Source organism: Anser brachyrhynchus (genome assembly GCF_964034855.1).
Source record: "Anser brachyrhynchus genome assembly, chromosome: 2".
Classification (NCBI taxonomy): domain Eukaryota; kingdom Metazoa; phylum Chordata; class Aves; order Anseriformes; family Anatidae; genus Anser; species Anser brachyrhynchus.
In genome coordinates this window covers 8,242,123-8,263,188 of record NC_137695.1, presented here as the reverse complement: position 1 = coordinate 8,263,188, position 21,066 = coordinate 8,242,123, and the positions used below count along the sequence as shown (strand labels likewise).

Sequence of the window (21,066 nt, the reverse complement as noted above, 5' to 3'; positions counted from 1 at the left end):
AGGATGCCTAAATTTAGGTGCTTATAAAATACCAGGTGTCTAAACTCCTGTTATAATCAACAAGAATCTAGTCAAAAAAGTCAAAGTTAGGGACCAGCGGGCCCACAGTGACCTTACAGTTAGCTGCATTGCACTGACTGTGTCGCAGTGACTATAATTGGAATTTAGGTATGGCCAATCCAATACAGCTACCTAAGTGAAAGTGGCCAGGATCATTTGAGATGTCCCAGGACTTCCAAGATGTATTGTCGATGATGGTAAACACAACACAGGAGCTGCAGGAAATTTGTATTACCATGGTACAGCAGCTGGAAGGATACCTGGCACATCTCACATAGTGATAATGGAGAAAAACCCTACCCCTAAATTACATGTGAGCTGAAATCACAAACCTAAACATTGGTGTTGTAATCCTTAAATTGAGTCCTGTCCTTCAAGGATCACCTTACATTGATTACCTAGTTAGAATGAAACACTCTCTGCAGTTCCTGAGGACTCAAGTAAACATCCTTGCATCATTTTGATGGTATTTTTCCACCTTTAATGGAACATCTCTGCACCAATACTGGCTATAAACTTGAGCATTATTTGATTTTCTTTTTTATTAAAAGAAATTGGAAACCTTGGAAAATAAGTGAAATTTCATGCTTGGCAATGCTATTATAGTGATGCTTAGGAAAGCTGTTACAGCATAGCTAAACATGTAGCCAAAATGTGAAAATTCCTTCACATTTATACATTAGAAAGAAGCTGTCTTTTCAGTGATGCACCAATATAACCTTCCCAGTCATCAAAGAAACCTTTTTTTGGCAAACACTGTGACGGGAACTCAGTGGAACCACTGACAAGCAAATACAAACCAGCTTCCAAGCACCTCATGGGACAGTAGGTACCTTTTGTACAAAACAAGGGATATTGTATTGCCTTTGCTTTGACAACATTTACATTTTGTCATCTTATTTTAGTATTTGGGTACATCTCACTGCTTCAGCCTCTGCAAATTTCTCAGCTGGATACAATCATTGTTTACATGAAGAGCATTACAGTCTTGGTTAACTTGCTAAGAGGGGGGCAAAGGTGTTAGGACCACTTTTTACTTTGCTAGCTTTCCCCTAACTCCTCAGTTTCTGTTTCTATAGTAGAAGAGTATATTAAAGTGACAGCTTCTAGCTAAAATATTGATATTTTTTTCTTCTGGATGATCTTCATATTAAAACCCAAATCTAATAAATGTTTACAAGGAAGTTAGAAGAGGGGAGCTTTTCAGAAAGAATAAGTCATTTGTGCTAATGTCTCTACAAACTATAATTTAAAGTGCTGAAAGCCTCATTTTGTACAATCACTAAATTTTTAAGCACCAGGAGCCACAGTTTTTCATTACTATGTTCTTCAATAAACTTCATGCTTTACACTCTTTCTCTACTGGGAACTCTTCCATCAGTACACAAGAAATTTAGAGACATTGCCTCTGCTGGCAACACTGAAATTTAGACATGGACCTCCCTCTTCTGATTTCAAAAACAAATAAACAAAAACAACAACAAACAGAATAATCTTCATCTCTTTAAGCTACTCCACATCAGATAGAAATCAGTTTTGTTCTGATGCAAAAGATATGCTGTAAAATGAAATGAAGCTAGCAAAGGGAAGTACCTGAGGAAGGCTAACCATTGGAGTCACTTAAATCTCTCTTTGACAGCAACATACTGTAACTGAGTATTTTTATCATAATATTATGATGGTTCAGAGCATTGATTTCTTTCCATTAAAGTAATAAAAATTGAAGTTTTCTACTGTTTTTTGAGGGAAAGGAAAGAGGCAAGGAAAAAAATACTTGAAATATTGCTATGAATACAGAGTTTGAGGGTCCAAAAACAGTTTCTTTCCTCTCTTCATCCTTGACTATATATCTCATCAGCTCTATAATGATCACATGTGGCTCCAAATTTTAGGTGCAGATTCTGAGCAGCAGCTTCAAAAACCTTCTTAAAAGCCCATGTTGTAGCAATCAAAAACCATAATTAACTTTTCAGTAGCTCATGTGAAGATATCTGTGTTTCAACCTGAGTCAGTCCATGAGCTGGATAAACCACAATGGCAGTGTACTTTGTTCTATTAACAATTTAAATATCCTTCATGGGCAACATTTCACACAAATGGTTAACAAAAAAACACAATTGGCCTTGAATTTTCCTTACTACTTAAAGGAAAACTAGCTGGTTTTATTCACAAGAACTAAATTAACTTCTTTGTAAAGTGGAATATTCAGTGTCCTCCCTGCCATGAAAACCAGCAGGAGCAGAGGAGGTATAGGAAGGAAGTATAGGAAGGAAGCAAGAGTGAACCCCAAATAAAGGAGTGAAAGACACAGGAGATGCAGATATGCACTGTAACATATCTGCAGCCTTAGGGAGTTTAGGAATGTCAGCATAATTCAAGTGACTGAGGTGGGAACAAATCAGAAAATACGGAGATACAGAGAACACACAGAAGAGAGCCTGGGAAATCCAAGGCTAGTCCTGACCTGGTGGAAAAGAGATCCATAACAATAACAAGTGGCTACACTCCCTGTAAACGACTGAAAGACATTGGCAGCCTCTCTGCTGGCAGATTAACTGTGCCACAGGTGCTCAGACGAGGACTGGCAGTGTGGCAACACAGCATGTCGAGAAAAATGCATTACACTGTGTGCTTTCATCGGGCCCCAGATATAACCCTGGTTCACGTTAAGCAGCCTAAGAGAAGCCCCATGAAAATCAATGGGATCACACACTGAAATCAATGCTGAAGAGCAAGAATAAAATGTGAAGAATAAAGTCCTTAGTCTGAGGGATATCCCTAAACCAGTGAACAAATTTAAAATGTACGCTCTTTGATGGAACAGTATTGTGCTTTGATAAGAACCAGTATTGTGCTCTCTGGCTGCACAGCCTCTTGTACAATTGGATCCCAATATGCAACCAGTGTTCCTAGGGAGTGCTGTGATAGAAATAACATTGAAGCGAGTCCCTGCTGCTGCACCTTTCCTGGACTTGTTTCTTTTGAAAAACTATCTGATCCTCCACTTCGGGGAACAGTTAAAGCAGCAGCAAAGGCTCTGTGTGAGGTCATCATCCTGCAAAATCTTACTTGGATAAAGGAATACTGCACTGAAGAGCTGCAAACACTAGGATATTGGGATGCTAAGAGGAAGTCCAAGAGTCAAAAGCCTAGAAGCATAAACTAATTCATCAAAAAAATAAAAAAATAAAATAAAAAAAAAAGCATATGTTGTATCTACTGCCCTGAGTAGCAGTAAATTAGCAGCAGCACACATCTGTCTGCCATAATTTAAACCTCTTCCTAGCATTCCAATTTGAGATGCCATCTGCAAATAAGCAAATTAGCTCACCCCAAAACATTGCTGTTCTGCCCCTTTTCGGTTTGCAGGCCGAGCTGACAGGGGCCCAGCACCAGCCACCTCCATCACCTCCCAACACTCTCCCTGGGGCTCTCAATGTGGAAAAGCCTTGGGTTTGCCACAGCATATTTCATTTTGCCTACTCTAAGGCACAGCACCCAGAAATTAGTATACATGCTCTCTTTCTCGCTACCCCACCATTTCCTAATTTTAACAATCTCCTCTTCAAACAAGCTGAAATTTGACATGCTCCTGCTCTCGCCACATGCATGTTGTGTCCAAGCTCAACTTGCTCCTTTGCATAAGGTTCCCCTGAGGACATTTACCAGAGCAAGGTTTGCATTTCACAGTATAGGGATCAAGCATCCTTCTGTCTTGCTGTCCCTCCTATGCCTGAACACAATGGAGAATATATTCATAACAATGTTAATATTTCCTAAAATCTCTGATTTTAAACACAGTAATATAAGGCCAATGGTAAGAAGGGAAACCCCACTTAGTGGGTTAAAAAGTTGTTGTCCTCCATGAAAGAGCTGGCAGACCATGCAAAGGAAGTGCTCATCCATATTCTTAGCAACAGAAAAAACTAAAGCACGGACAGAATATTTTCCCCAGTCTTGGTATGGAACAGTTACTACTGACTGCTGTGATTTCACAGTAGACCACCAAGACCATGCCTATACTGGGAGACTAAAAGCAGGCTGGGGCATTTTTTTTTTGCTGGCAGCAGTGTCTGGCCTTTATCATAGATCTCAGCTGATTATTAAGTGACAATGCAAAAACATAAAGCCTAAATCACTTGGCCAACATCCCAGTGCAACTTGGGACTTAATTCGTGAATCAAGATCTTCTCCTTTAGCATTACACAAGTCTATACACCAAACTTTATTTCTGGCAACACCATGAAATGCAAATTAGCCCTACCAATACCTAGGTAAATACATTCTTCTCAGTGCTGACTGATAACCAAACCATTTCATCTACAAAAGAAATGTCCCGGCATGTCAATCTAGCTACTTTTGTTTAAAATGGGCATTAAAAATCCCCAGCATAATATAAAGATCATAAATATTGAATTCTGTCCAGAGTAGGTGTGGGTACGATGCACGAAAATAAACAAATGAGCAAAATAAATAAATAAGGCAAATGTCTCTCCTGTTTACTTGGCAGCACCAATATAGAAATAACCCAAATGAGTTCCAGAGAACAAGAAATTGCCTCTGAAGTTAATCCCTTTTCTTATTTTTCTATAGCCTAGAGGTTCTTTGTACTCTTGCTGAAGTCAATGGCCTCAAGTGATCCATACCGCGTTCACAGCATGATATTATATCTATTTTATTGGGAACACAATAGTCAAAATGTTAAAATAAATCTTCTTCCTATTATTTGACTTAAGCACTTAAGTACTGAAATTGCTAAGCTAATTTATTTTGATTATCAGCCCACTGGTCTTGATATTATAAATTAACCCCACATTTTTGATGTAGCTTCCAGCTATGGCTGCCTTTTTTTGGTTGGTTGTTGGATTTTTTATTTATTTATTTGTTTATTTGGGGGGGTGGGTGGCAGGGGCAGGGTTGAGCACATATCACACTAAGATTTTCTTGAAATTTCTATTAAACTGCTCTGGTCAATAACAGGTTAATATAAAGAGGTTTGCAGTTAAATGACATTGATGCTCACACATTTGCCCTGTCCTACACCAGTTAAAAAGCCATTGCAGATTCCAGTTACAGCACTCATAGCTCCGGCTGCGTTTTTAAAGCACCAACTGTTAGTTAATTTTGTTAGCATAAACACTCAATAAAATTTTATGGTGTGTTCAGCTCTCATTAAAGATGAAAAACAGCAGCAGAGAGCAGCACCCACAAATAAACCCAGAGCAGGATGGCTCTGATGTTGCAGATCCCCAGAGCTCATTCAGATTCAGGGCTTGGGGCTGCCCTCACCTGAGGGCACTGCAGAGATATGGAGAACAAAATCCCCCAAACAGCTGGAAACTCCTCACAGCCCTACCGTAATGCTCCTGGCAAGCATTTACTGGTGAAAGAATAGTCCTTCTCCAACCCCTCAAAAACCTTGAAATAACAGCTACTCTAGGCAAAATACACCCTTGAGGGTGCATACCTGTACAACAGTACAACCAACCCTGCTCCTTTTACTCCCCATCGCCCAGAATACATTTGGTATGTCACAAACGAGTGGCATCAACAAGCACTGCACGAGTTCTTCCCCAGGTTGCATCTTGCAGTTGGATTTCCTCCATCTGGGGAAAGTGTGACCCCTACCAGGAGGTTCTTGATCCATCAGGCATTTATAGAGTCAGCCTGGCCATCTCCCTTTGTCTTCCCGTACTTCAAAGGGGCTCTTCGCATCTTCCACCAAAATTTCTAGTGTTGAACCTGTCGTCATGCTCCTTGCAAAATTTTCTGTTGATGGAAACCTTACAGGACAGCTGGCACTAGGACAGTGAAAGGAAGCACTCAAGGGAATATGCCTGGAATTAACTGGCAAAAGCCATCAGGTATACAGGGAGAACCACAGAGAAAGCAGATTTCACTGTCTGAAATAATGCACGATGTGGTTGAGAACTTCCCACAATCAATACTCCTAAAATCCTTAAGGCTGGGTTGCTTAAGGTTTTAGAAATTTCTTAAGTCTTTCCATTTACATCAACAGAAGCAAAACATCTCTCACTAATTCAGCGCTTCCACCAGATACTGCCAACTGAGAACTTACAGTTTACAAGAAAGAGTGAGAATGTGACAAAAACAGTTTCAAACACTTCCCCTGAAGTTCTCTAGCATTTTTTCTTCATTTACAGTTCATCTTTCCCAGTTTTGGCAGGTTTTGCCTTCCTCTGCTGATTTGTGAACAATCCCCCACAAAGGATACAGTAGATAGAGGATCTGTAAAAACTGATATAGGGGAAAGAGTTAAATCAACACTACACAGTTCCACCCCTTGTACAAAATAAATGTTTCTCCATGAGTAGCCAGACTAAATCCTGGCTTCCTAACGGACAGAGCAAGTCTATAGATTTCCCAAGTCAATAAATTTCTCCCTTTTCATTGACCCCAACTTTCTCCTGCTGACACCTATTTTGGGAAAGAGATAGTACGTTTTTTAGAGAGGGATATGTTGGTGGGATGTTGAGAGCACATGTGCCGACTGGATCTTAAATGGATAATGGCTAGTTTTGCCTTCTTTGTCTATGATAGAGAAATTCAGTAAAGTATTAAGTATTCAGTTAATTATTAGGTTTGGTAAGTTTGGTAGTTTATATTCAGCACCTTACTTCACTGCACAAACAAGGTAATTCTCCTCTTATCCCAGATTTTTGCCCCTATTGTCAACTTCAAGTGTAAACTCTCTGAGGCAAAGCCATTTCTGTCTATATGGGGTTACAGCATCCAGCAGGGCTGGGCCTTGATCGTGGCTGGGGCTCTCATGCAGTGCTATATTAGACTATTCTGAAAGGTTGATGTCTTGAGATGGAAGTGTGATTTCTTAAGGGACTGTCCATCAAGCAGGGCTGGGTTTTGAAGATGGCTGACTGATCATGCTTTAAAACCCTAGCAGCCACAGCAGGTCCTACTTTAATACTTATTGGGTGCAGAATTCAACTTTCCATTCCCACTACAGTATTAAAATTGGACAACTCATAAATATACTCCTTAGTTGTGCCCATACATGGCAGCTTCCCCCACACAGTAAAATGCAATGTGCAAGTAAAATTGAACTTGTTTCCACTTCAGCAATAATACACAGGAGCTACCATAGCTTCTTTATCTTCATTTTCTGCATCCAGGAGTGCTAGAAATGCTGTGGCTCTATTGCTTTCATAAATTTAGAGGTATTGAATCTGTCTGCAATTAAACCAACATAAATAAGTAGTAATTCAACTGAAATCAGTGAAATTCACATGGGGTAATAGTTCATGTAAAAGAGAAGAGAATTAGATTAACCCAGTAAAGAAGTAAAGATGAAATAATCTCTTATTAAAGGATGGTTTAAAGAATAACGCAACATTTAAAAAAAATAAAAATATTTCATATCCTGTTTAAAGGGCAGTATTGAGCTGTTGACCACAGCTGCACGAGCACTGCACTGCCCACTTAGATCAGCCCCTTGAACTCCTTGCAAATATTCTGTTCTGTACGGGCATCCCAAAACTACAAATTATTTCTCTTATAGGTTAATTTTGTGATTTTCAAAATAATGGCGGCGCAACCAAGGGTACAATCAAAACTGTATTTCCAGTTCATCATAATTCAGTGTACTTTATTTTTACAAAGACTTTAAATTACTTCATTTAGTTGTTTTCATACCCACTTTCTTGCATACTGATATTGATAATTAGTACAATTGTCTCTTCTTTAAAATGAAAAAAAAAAAAGAAGAAGAAGAAAAAGACTGTCCAAATGATTTGCTGCTATCCTCAGGCATTCATTAGTGCTGATTAAAAATCAAGTTACAGTTATTGAGGCAGATGTCCCAACCTCAAGAGTTTGATTCAATGAGCTTTTCTTAATATGCAGACATACATAAAGCCAAGAGAGGAAGGGTGGTTGCTCAGTATCTCTTGTAGCCTAAAATGTGTCTTGTAAGCCACACCTAGGAAACCCACAATGGAAACACACACCGTTTACTCAATTTAATCCCAGTGTTGTTTCTTTTTGCCGTAGAGCTTGAGTGATTCCTATCATTCCTGTTATGAGAAGAAAACACTCACCTCCAACCCACTCATTGGGATCTGAATCAGGAAGAGGTTAAAGCCTAGATCCACAAAGAGATTTAAATGTCTAACAAAACATTGCAATTCAGGTATCAAAAGAAAAGCATTACCTTCAGAACACACGCAGGCTATTTGGGTTCTTGTCACTGATGTGCTACTGGGGTCATACATTGTGTACTGGTGTACACCAACTAAGCTGTACCAATATCTGATGGGACAACATGTCTCAGAGGTAGGAAACCTGACCCAGAAGATGCACATTGACTGTGTCTAAGACTGAGCTCCACGCTAAACAGCTAGCACAGATATATTCATTCAAAGAGATGGCCAGAGAGAAATCAAAAGAGACTGAATCAGCAGGAGTGTTGTGCCAACCATTACACACTAATCTTCACATGAGGCTGCTGCACAAAACTGGGGGATTCAAACCATCCCCTCCAGATGTGTATATGAGCCAACGGTTTGGCTAAATGCATTTTCACACAAAGTAAAGAGAAAGTGCATCCCTCTCTCCCCTGGAGACATTGAGGCTTTCCATCTCCTTCCCTGCTCCAAAGAACAGGCATTGGCCATTCTCCAAGAGGGGAATACAGGAGTGCTCCTGCTGTGCAGAAGCCTCTCCTCCTTTAGCTACAGCAGTTCCCTGGAGTACAGGAGCTGGTCAGACTCTGAATCCCCATCAGTGCTTAAAAGTACACCAGATCCACAAATCCTGCTCCCCGAGATACCTCCTTGCTCACTGTACGCAGATAGATGACCCCGACCAGAACTGTATCCAAAGAAAGAAATGACTCCCAACGTTTTTCTGTAGACTTTCTTCCCTCAAAACAGATGAAATTGGGAGTGTCAATATGAAATAGTTACTTCTCACAGCATCTACTTTGGTAATAATTTCAGAAAAGAAGCGAGATTTAAGACAACTTCTGTGCCTTGTGTAGGTTGGCATGGGGCTCTGGACTGCTAACAGAAGCCAAGAGCCAGGAGCTGCAATGTGCAGTGCTGAAGTGCCTGAGTCCCCATATGGAGCTAGCCCTCATTAATTCATTCAAGAAATCTGTCAAAACGAGACAGCTGGGAACTGACCCCCAAATTCTTATGCCGGTATCTGAATAACTGAACCATCTTTCCAAAAACGCTCACTTCCTTAGTCAGAGCTGAAGCCTGCTCCTGGCCCACACAAGAGGGCTGCCTGGTTTTGTGCAGACTCTCAGCAGTTTAGGGCTCACTACCACAAGCACCCAAACATGTCAGAAATGTTCCTACAATGAAGATTTTCATTGCAGTGTTGGGGTGAATCCACTCTCCTTCCTCCCACAAATTCTCTTAAGAAAGGCAATGGGATTAGTCATAGGCAGAAAAAAAAGAGCATTAGAAACCGTATGTACACCAACTATTTCTCAAAAATAGTTCTCTCTAACAAACAAATCGCAGCCTTTCAATAGAAACCACTCATGTCTTAGAGCTAGATCTTGGTTAAAACAGGTAAAAGTTGTTACATGGAAATGTCTGTAAACCATACATGTTTTAGTGGGCATGCATTACTACAGTTTGAAATTACAATCAAGCTAGTCACTTAAGGCCTTTAACAGTATCCCTCTCTAAAACGTTGTCTCCACTGCTCATCACAACTGTGTAAAGCTGTAAATCTTTCAGAGGAAAGTTGGAGCCTGAGTGCTTATTGCCTAGCAAGAGGAAAAATCAAGTGAAGACAGGAAGAAGAGTGACCTTGCCCTGGTGACTCGGCAATTGCAGCTCTTAAGATGACACAATGTGCTAATATATTTTGGGGGAAGGAAAAAGAACAACTTATTTCACAAGCAGTGGAAATAATGGCACTTGACTTGCAATGCATCCCACGCTATCCGCACAACCCAGCCCCTCTTGCAAATACCCCAGCTCTCACACATCACTACTGCTTTCCTACCAAAACCATCCACTTCTTTCGGGAGCTTACTCAACACTTCTTCCTTTCCCCCATTCTCTCCCAACCTCTACGCAGCCCGGGATGGTCTGTAGGCAGCCCATGTTGTACTTATATCCACATGATGACTGAGTTGATGAGACAGGGCAAGTGGAGACAAGGGATGATTTCTCCTTGCCTCTTCCCCTGGTCAGGTTAAATAGTTATTCTTCTCTACGAAGCAATTGATTTCCATGCCACTTGTAGAAAGTTGATGTTTGCAAAGCTTCTCTGGTTCTGTCTATTTCGATTAAAGTTAGCCAGTGAGTTTAAAAGTTAGGAGATAGGAAAGCCAGAGACTTTAGGTTTGTTTATTTTTTTTAATTATTATTATTATTAGCCTTCCCCTCCTCACGCCCCACCCCCCCCCCGCCCCCCCCGGCAAAACAGACATTAAACATCTCACAGGCATCTCCATGCTTCAGAAGTCAGTGTCACAAAACACTTACTTATTCTGCCTCTTGTCTAGTCCACCACAGACCTCTTTCAGATGTTTTTCTTTTTTGGTTCTATTTTATATGCTCACATTTCTGAGCTCTGCAAGGTTTTCTTGCAAATAAATCAGTCATCCATGGAGCTTACTGTGTTTTAATTAAAAACCTGAAACCATCAATCATTTCAATCTTCTGATTTGAAAAAAACATATATATTTATTTCCAAAGGAAAAAATATCCATGTACTACAATGTCTGAAAATAAGATGAGGATGCCTTCAAGACAAATACAAAGGTATCAGTTATCATGTGCTAAGAATACACACATTTGAGCTTCATCTCTTCCTTCTGCACTAAAGCATTAGGTCAGCAGCTTGATAAAATAAATTATTACTGACATGCAATAACCTTACCTGCTCAACCCAAAACTCACAGAAAACCAGAAAGTCCAAAGAAAGGAGGCCCAACTTTGAAATTACAGGCAAGATCCATGGAGGACCTTCAGTTTAAGGCCCTTGAATTATGCAAATTGCTTATGAATGGGTTTCACTTCAAATATATGATTAGTCATGGAGCTAAGTAAATAACTTCAGCAGACTCATCTAATCTGTGTACTTCCACAGCCCTCACCATGTAGCATCTTTTAATACTCACATAGATGCAGGACAAGTGGGTTTAATCCTTTAAGCATCATATGAGAAAAGAGGACTAACTGAATTCATTTTACAGGAGAGGTATGGGGTATATCAGTGTGCCTAAGAGTTGGCAAACTCTCACAAGCAGGGCTGTACTGATTAAACGGGACGTTGCCAACCAGGTGAGCAGCAGAACCTGCATTTCAAACATCACCACCACATCAAGTCTAGAAGACAGAATGCAAAAGCCAGTATTAAGAGGTAAAATAAAAAAGAAGCTAACAGCACCATTTTTGGTAAAACATAAGTTTTGCATTTCTTCATGGTGCACCCCACTAACCAACAATGAATGTCTCTCTACAAAATGCTAGCCTTACAAAGGCATTTGAAATCTTTAGGGAAAAAAAAAAAAATCAAAAAAAATCCCCCCCAAATAGAAATACAAACATTGAAATACACTTTGAAGAGTTGTAGAAGAAGCATCAAGAGAATTGCCTAGAAGAGGCAAGCTAATTTACCCAACTCTCGTTTAACATTACAGCATACCAGTGTTGTAAAGGCAAACGCAAGGGCCATGCTCATTAATACCAGAAAAGGCTAGTGCAAATTTGATCTGAATCAGGTGCGAGAACCCCATTCCATTTCTGTCAGATGCAGCAGAGCGCACAATCAGGTGTTTTATCCCAGATATTATTTTTTTCTTCCAGATGCTGGCTATGCAAACGCACCGTGGCAAGAAGCAAAGCAGCAGCTACAGACGCACCTGCCCGCACACAGCACACCGGCACTAATCTTTACCTTCACATCATTTTAACCCCTTAGAAGCAGGAGCGCCAGCCGGGACCGGTCCAGCAGTGATGCTACGAGGCCGCAGCATCCTCGCTCCCTACAACCCCGCTTCGGCACTTCCCGGAGCCGCAGCCTAAAGGGCGTGAACCCGGCCGTGAGCTCCGAGCTGGGGGGAGCCAGGGAAGGATGCTCAAGTTGGCGAAGTGCAGGACCAGAGGGATGCTGCCCCGGGGCGGGGAGAGCTGCTCCCAGCCACAGGTTTAGGGTCGGGGCTGCTGCCCGGGAGCAGCCAGGGGGAGCAAGGCAGTTTACCGGTCTTACCTTGGGCCCTTTGCCGCCGGAGCAGCGAACGTTGTTGGTCACCCCGGCCGTCTGGTTCATGCTGGGGCCGGCCGGGAAAGTTGGTCTTGGGGGGGGGCTCTGCGCCCCGCCGGGCGGATGGACAGGGCGGGCTGCCCCCGCACCGGGACTTCGCCCCCGGGCGTAAGGCTTGGCGAGCTGGCTTCCCGGCTTCCCGGCTCCAAACCCAAACCCAAAGCAAGCCCCCCTTCCCCACCCGGCCGCTTCTTTCCCCCGCCCTCCAAAAGCAGAGGCGAGGCGAGCGCGGCTCTGCCCGCCCCCAGCACTCCGGGGCCGCCGCTGCGGCGGGGGGGGGGGAACGCGCAGCTCCGCGCCCCTCGCCCCGCACAGCCCCACTGCTCCGGGTTTATCCCGACCTTCCCCCCGACCCCGGCACGGACACTGGGAAATCACGTTAAAACCCTCAAGGCTTCCACCACGATTGGAGATTTTTTATTTATTTATTTATTTTTCCTCCCCCCTTTCCGTGCTCAGGGGGGTTAAGCCAGCTGTTTGCAGTGGAAGAAAAGGTGGGTTGTGTTTTGCTGGAGAGATGTTTACTTTCTAATAAGCCGTGAAATTTACGTCTTACTTTTTTTTGTTTGCTTTTGGTAGAATTCTTCTTCCAAGGGTGCTGGAGTTCAGGGGTTTTCAGAGGAAGTGGGGACTGTACAGCCAACTATGCTTTGCTAGTAAAAAAAAAATGGTGTTTAAGTTAAAAAAAAATAAAGTAAATAAAAATCTGCATCACAAGTCACGATCCAAACACATTCTTCTAGCCCAGTTCCAGCCCTCCAGTTCAGCCCATGAAGCCAGATGCTGCCCCTTCTGTTCTCGCAACAAAAACTTGTAAAATCCAGTTTTCAAAACAGGGAAAAGAGCATTAAATAAATAAATAAAAAAAAAAAAAAGCCCTACCTCTGAGTAAGATCTGCCTAACCAAGACTAAAAGCATGCACACTTCATCTTATGAAATTGTTTTGTTTTCCTAAGGATTCAACTATCCAATCAAATTAATGAAGACATTTTTGGTGCATTTCTATTACATACTTAAAAACCTTTAAATAAATAAGCTCCTTCCTGGGTGTTGCTTCTTTCTTCAGGGAAGCAAGCATGGGCCGTAGTGCAGTGCCTTAGGGAAAGCATAAGTGCCCGGGTTGCCCACCAAGCACCAGAGCAATCGCTGTTTTGGGGAATCCCAGCTCCTCCAGTTCTGAAGGTTACACATCCCATCACATGCTTAACTGGCTAAATCTTCCAGCTGCATGGCTAGAACAGGCTTAGAGAGACTGTTATGGAAGCCAATAGCAGAAGTGTAGTTAAAAGGTACATTTAATTAGAGCCATAAGCCTTTAAGCTCTGATGTAGGAGAAAGGTCCCAAATCCTTAGCGTGATGTCAGACTTCCCTCCATGGCAGGATGGTTGCATGTTTGATGTGCCCTGGTGGCATTATAGTCTCATGGGAGTTTGTTGTGCTGGGCACACAGATGTCCCTGAATTATTTGCAGTTGTATGAATGTGCAGAACAGTTTTCAAAAGAAGAGCTGGGCAAGCAGAACTGCCCAAAGAGATGCATGGCAAACCCTTCTGACCACTACATGGAACAGGGGAAAAAAACCTGTTCTCCTATGCTGCCTCTCAAGCCAAGTTCCTCAGGGAAAAAAAAGGAAAAAAAAAAAAAAAAAGTTCCTGCCTATGCATTCTCTTCCTTACACAACAAACCCTTTGCATCACACAGACTGAACATCAGAGTGTCACCCCATGCTCGTTCAGCACAGGTTTGTCCTGAAGCAAACCAGGATACGAGACACCACTCCACGACCCTTTCCGAGGAGTAACTCCCTCTTCCCTCCACAGCCAGTCCACTAGAGTAGGCAGGGAGCCTATTTTCACCACAGGGCAAAGTTTGTCTTATGCCCTGGCAAGGAAGAGCCAGGGAGTCTCCCCTTTCCACTCCTTCTTCCACTTAATGCCTGCCCAGAGCCCCACCTGCAGGACCCCCCATCCTCCCCTGAAATTGAGAAAGACCTTACAGCATTGGACCTCATTTCTACATGGGAAAGAACAGCTTCTAATTAGGTTAGTGGGGAAAACGCACTCGCTTTCCGAAATATGAGTTAGCTTGTTGATATTTATTAACCCTTGGAAAAAAAAAAAAAAAGACTACTTAATGAATAGTGGAAGTGCAGCCTTTGAAATTCAGGAGATATCGATTCAATTGCAAACTCTGCCCAAGCCTATATGATCTCAGGGGAAAAATAAAAATAGAGTAAAAATAATAAATTAAAAACAAAACAAAAAAAATCTTCTGTCATTAGTGAGATGGGAAGATCTCACCTCTGCCCACCCACTTACAGCTCCCTTAAAGTGGGACATACCCATGCAGTCCTACAGGGTCCAGCATAATTTGTCCCTTGTTTCAGCAAAGGCCCCTAAGTACCACAGAAAAAGAAATGTGAAATCATTACAGTCTGTTGTTCTTTACACTAAAGTGTCTTATATATCTAGAAAAGAACAGACAATGCCACGAGCTGCACAAAGTTTTAAAGTGCATATGAGAATTGTAAGTGATTTATAGATTAGTATTCGAAGACAGTTCAGTGAAGTGTGAAGGAACAACAATATACTGTCATATAAGCTACAGCATATAAACATCCCTCGGCATTTTACACTTTGAAAAGGATTATACATAAGCTCAGCTGAGAAGAGTATTAAGAAGGAATCTCAGTCATACTTTTTGGGAACATTTAGTAAGACAGCTAATCTGTCTTTGGAGCTGAGCTAAAGCTATGCAAAATGGATACAGGGAAATTCACACAATCATGACATAAGATTTTTTAAAAAATTAAAGCTAAAACTATATCATAGAATTTTAATAATGTGTTGAGTGTTTTTTTATGAGTTCTTCAAATTTATACTTCACAGACAAACTCTGTAAAACTGAAACAAAATAAAAATAAGAGATTTCCATATTTATTCTGTCTCTACAATTTGAGGCTTTTGGAGAAACATCCAGCGTCACAGATCTCAATATTAAATAGCAGGACTGCAAACCATTAAAGTCAACTAGTTTCAAGTTCCAGCTCAGAATTAGATGAAATATGCCCCCACATTTATAAGTTATTTCTGGGAGCCTGTTTTGATCTAAATTTGAGCTGAATGGGGCATAGTATCACTGCTCTGTGAACTCCAGGGGCTTCCAAGTTTGTGCAATAATATGGCAAAGACATAATACTTTCATTTTCCTTTTTTGACATTTACAGTAGAAAGCTGCCCAAGGTAGCCTAAAACTCAATATTTTACCACTCTGCAATTTTTGACGTCACTTGTGATGTAACCAGGAGGGAACATCCATTTTGTACAGGTCAAAAAGCAGACCACAGAGCCACAGAGAGTCTAATATGAACTTGCACAAAAGTCAAAGCTTTGCAGAAATGGTGAAGAGTCACCTAGGCAGAGAAACATGATTAAAAGCATGGTTTAAGGAAAATGCTTAGAAAGATAAGAAGTCAACATGCAGCAAGCTCAGAGAAGTTGAGAGCAGAGGAGACGAGGAGGATGTGAAAATTGAGACCACGGAGTGCTAAAGAACACAACTCTAAAAATCAATGCAATGATGGATCAGGAACGAATGCAAAAAGCACAGCACGGGAAGGCTATAATTAGATGATTTAGTCATAGCCAGAAGCCTGACTGAGCTTTTTGAATCCACTGAAGTGGACACAGTTAATGCAGAGTTTGGCTTGATCATTACAGTTCTCATGACAGCAACACAGGGAGGCTCACAACATCCTTTAGTCTCTGTTAAGGCAATACAGGTTAAAAAAAAAACCAAAAAAAAAAAACAAAAAAAACCACCAGTACATACAGAGTACCCTCACACTACAGAAAAATTCTGCATGCAGACAAGGCTGAGCATCTTCTGCTGCAGTTGCATTGCTGGGACCACTGACATGGAGTCAGCAAAATGCAGGAGAGCAGGAATAACCCCAGCAGCACTTGGACCTGTTCTGTCCACACTGCATTTGGTGGCTCTGCAGTGAAATCACAAACAGCTGCTCTCCACGCTCACTTCTTACCACTACCAGAAGCGGGGGTTAATTAAAGCTAGCGTAGCGATGAGAAAAATGAACTTTAAGTCTTTCCTGAACAGAACCATCAATGTGGACTTCCAGGCTTTGTGAGCAGGAAGGGAAAGAGGTGACCAAAAGTTCCCCAAAAGCTCAAGCATGAGCAGAGACTCAGACTACCAGAGCTTATCCATGCTGACTGTAACTTAGGGTAAACATCAAGCTGATGCTGCCAGTGCAGAGCCCAGCTTGGTCCAGTAATCTTCCCCCTCAAAGCTCAGAGTTCAGAGCTGACACGAGGGCATTTAGAGCTAGCTCACAGCATCTCTGCAGTCCCTTGCAGGCTGCAGTGATGACAGGTTTTAAATCTGTTCCTGAAAGAGGTTGACCCAGTGAGAACCTGAGAAGTGTGTGAGAGCCACACATTTTTGGTATCATTCTTCTCCTAGCATGCTGAAAACATCTCGAGTGGACACCAAGCCTGTCCTGTCTCCTCAGTTACATTTTCCAACTCTTATTTTGCCTGGCCTGTTGTTCACCTAAAATAAGCAGGAAAAAGGGAGCTTAAAAAGCAAGCAGAAATTAATACCACAGATGCTGGACCCCTCAACTTGCCCAAATATGATCCCACCTTTCCCTGCCCACTTATCTCAGCCTGCCGTGGTAATTCAGGAGGAAGTAGGAGCTCAAACGCTTGAGCACTATCATGCTATCTAGGATCTGGGCTGCACCAGGGCTGTTAAGGCTTTGGAGCAAGGGCAGCAGTCTAGATTTGATAAGGGACTTCAATGGAACTGAAACAAGTTAGTTAGAAAACAGCCAGTCTCACTTTGGTGTTCTGTACCTCCAACAGGCTCCTAAATTCAGTGGGCACCAGGGATTCCCAGAAATTCCATTCTGCAGCACTCTGCCCATATTCCTTGAAACCAATGAACTTGCCCAGCAAAGAAATCAGGTTTCATAAGGCTAAAGAGCACATGCCCAGGGTGACCCTCATCTACAGAGCACCGTTAAGGGCATTTTCTTGGTATTTCTTCATTTGTGCCTGCTTCTGGAACTGCACGGTATTTTACATTACATAGCTGCTGGGTAAGCAGTCCTTTGGCCAGATAAGTTAACACTCCCAGGTGAATGCCCTAACTATTAGGAATGTTTTAAGCATGGCATTATTAAGTAATAATTTACTCATCTAATTTAGTCTACTAGGTCTCCTTATTGAGGAATGTTATTCACCAGTACCACTCTAGCTCTCATTCTAATTTATTTATACTTAATGGCCTTTCAAAGACATCTCTCCACATTACTTTCAGGCTCAAGAATATATATGGAATATTAAATCATATCATGATATAGGATGTTACAAAAATATTGCATAATTTATACAGATTATAAACATAAGAAAAATCATCCAATGAACCCTGCCATGAAGTGTTCTTGAGGCTAGATTAAGGCTACATGAGGCCTTTTAATTTAATAAATCAATAAGAAAATTTCATTCAAGTTTCACCTTTGCAAAAGAAACAAGCTGTTTAAAGCAGATAAAAGATTAGTATATGTGTATTGAAAATGAATATCTGTATCTAGCTAAAGCTCTGGTACTACCTTCTTCAAATGGGTGAAAGAATTCTGCAACGATGCCATAATCTTGCTGTCCACAAGATGGTGCAACATTTTGGCCATGCATAAATCAGGTGACAAGTTCAAAGAGCATTGCTGACCCTTCACCAATCACCGGTTAGATATTTTGAAACTTCAGGTCACTTTTGACAGCCAATATGTACAAAATCCATTAAAAAATAAAATAATAAAAGCTCTATTTCAAAATTCTTCAGAGAAAGTTTTTCATTAGAGCAAGTCAAACGAATTTTTTCCTCATTAAAAAAAAAAAATGAAGATTTTGGGAAGAAAAAAAATAATCCAAGTTTTCAGGGAAATATTTCCAGGGAAATATTTTCATTGAGTACAAGATTCAAAATATGTCATAATAAGTGGGAAAGTGGTTGGAAAGATTTCTTCAGATTTTCATAGGAGCAGTAATTCAAGCCCATTTTGCTGGACTTCTCAGATTCATTTCATCTCTTGTGATGTTTCGCAGTCATCTTTTGGAAATGAAGCAGTCAACCCAGCCAAAGATCTGCAGTCCCTCTGTGAACCCTGAACATCAGAGAAGGATAAAGAGACTTGTATCCATAAAACCAGTTTATATATATTATATATATATATATATTTAAGATTTAACAGTTTTTTCAAGTAAGAACATTAAGACTTTCCAGAAAATAATAATAATCATAATAATAAGTCTTGCTCACCCCCCTATAAAAGTGATCTGGAGTGGGAGAAAATCCATTTTGCCCTTATTGAGTTGAAAACACAGTATTTATCACGGGTCAATTTTGATGGAAAATTCTGAAGCAGCCTTAGTTTTCATTTTTGTTCTGTGTGAACTACTTTTTAGCATGAAGGATGTGCAACACGCAGTATCCCCAGGGCAAGTAAAGCATTTACTTAAATGGAAATAGAATACCAAAAAAAATGAGATGTTTTAAGCCAAGATTCTTGAAAACAGATGAGTTACTTTGAATGCTTCAGTTACCTTCCTCATTTTCACAAAGTGCTAGCCATGAGCTTCCACTCCCTAAAATCAGGTGCTTTTAGGACAACTTGCATTAGGCTCCTGTAGAATAGCTGCTTCTGAATTCATTGCATTTTAACTGTTTATTTGGGCAACCTGCAGTGGAAATCAAGGTAGAGGATGAGCAAGATAAAACCTTACAGCATGTACCTCTAGTTTGTGGAGGCCTATACGACAGCCCCCAGCTGACAGCCAGTCCCCACACCTCCACCTGGGCAGGCCCTTCTGGTGAGAAACGACTTTCCTTTCCCCTTATCCTCTTCAATTTGACTTAGAAGAGAAAGCTCAAAAATTAAATGATTCAAAATGATTCAACTCAAAACTCATACAATTTGCTGTAAAATTGCCACGTGAACATTTGTGCATTTGTTAGTCAAATGTGTAAAACTCTGTGTAAAATCTGGCTGGGAACACCTCCTTGTCTTCCAAGGCATGCTGTTAAAAGCTCCAAATCTTACAAGAAGGCAGGGGAGGGAAACAATTAGAAGTTCAAGTATTTTAAACTCTGGTATTTGAAAACCACACTCAGGTGCACAGAAACACAAATAACCTGGTGAAGCTCACATTAGCCAGAGGGATGAAGGATTTACCAGGTCAGTTTGGTACAGCTGTGATTAATGTGGTGAGCCAGAGTGGAATATCCATTGTGCCTCATTTCAATACTATGAGATAACCCAGCTCAGTGGCCTGAGCCTTGGAATAGAGCCCTAGGTTAAGGTCCTGTCCCCACTATGGCTACCACAAACTCTAAAGTCAAAGAGCCTAAAAACATATTTCTAGAGAACACCGTAGGAGGTCCCTGAAACAACATGAAACTGAAATTATCAAACTATCACATAATATTCGCAGTGATTGCCCGGGAATCCACTCTCTCTTCCATCTACCATTTCTTAAGCATTTTACTTTGCACTTTCAGTATAAGTTTAATTGGCTTAGAAATAATTTACCTTACTATTACACAAGATGTTGTTGAAGCCCCCGTGCACATCATCAGTAAGACAGCAGTAAGAGAAAAGTTATTGCTTACCACTTACACTTGAGAAAGAAAAAAGAAAAAAAAAACACAAAGCAAACAAAATAACAGGAAGAACTCAGACACAAGATACATGTTGGCAACCATTACTGAAACACTAAAGGCCTTACTAACACCAATGTTCTGCTTTGCAAAACAAGTCCATCTGCTGAAAAATAGCGATGACTGCTGCAACCTAATGGACAGAAAAATCAGGAGTAAATGAGGTGTATTAATTTTGTACCGAAAGTCAAACCTTAGTCAGGTCTTCCTTCCCCCTTCAGCAACAGTGCACTAGAGGGCAGGATTTGGCCTTGAATACACATCTGGGGGAAAGTTTTGCTTACCTCCCACATTGGATGGATGGCTATGCTGCACAAGAAGATGGATTTGGGGATCCTCCAACACAGATCAGGATGCAGCTTATGCTCTATATTGCAATGCCAAATCTGAGCTTTAAGACAGACCCTGAAAGGTACCTGAAGATAAGCTCAGTTTCACTAGTTAAAATCTTTTTGTTCTATATAGTTCAATACTCATAAGATTTTCTAGAGCTCTGGAGTTTCAGGGATGATCTCACAAGAGTTCAAACACAGCTTATGGTGGCAAGACTTAGCTGTTCATCCACTAAATGTAACACCCTATGTATCTTATGGTCCATACGTTCTTACTGAAGCCTGGCTTTAGCCATGTATTAGTCATATAATGGTTTTGGTTAAAAGGAACCTTAAAGATCTTCAAATCCCAACCCCTCTGCCATGAGCAGGGACACCTCCCACCAGCCCAGGTTGCCCAAAACTCAATCCAACCTGGCCTTGAACATTTCCAGGTATGGGACATCCACAGCTTCTCTGAGAAACCTATGCCAGTGCCTCACCACCTTATAGTGAAGGATTTTTTCCTTATATCTAGTGTAAATCTACCCTCTTTTAGTTTAAAGCCATTACTCCTTGTCCTATCACTGCACTCCCTCATAAGTCACGGACAGAAGATTAATGAAATAGAGCTGTGAGCATATTCTCTTTCTTCTCATCCTGAGCTCCCATCCCTCAGATTA

The 21,066-nt window shown here is 41.2% G+C and overlaps 1 long non-coding RNA gene across 1 annotated transcript; it reads right to left on the bottom strand.

Annotated features, from left to right (window-relative positions):
* Window positions 1-965: 965 nt before the first annotated feature.
* Window positions 966-20,805, bottom strand: LOC308188974. The gene is made up of 4 exons (XR_013945915.1): window positions 20,357-20,805; window positions 20,145-20,205; window positions 18,959-19,093; window positions 966-18,519 (listed from the first exon to the last, which is right to left on the bottom strand). It is a non-coding gene; the product is annotated as an uncharacterized lncRNA (long non-coding RNA).
* Between the last annotated feature and the right edge of the window lie 261 nt (window positions 20,806-21,066).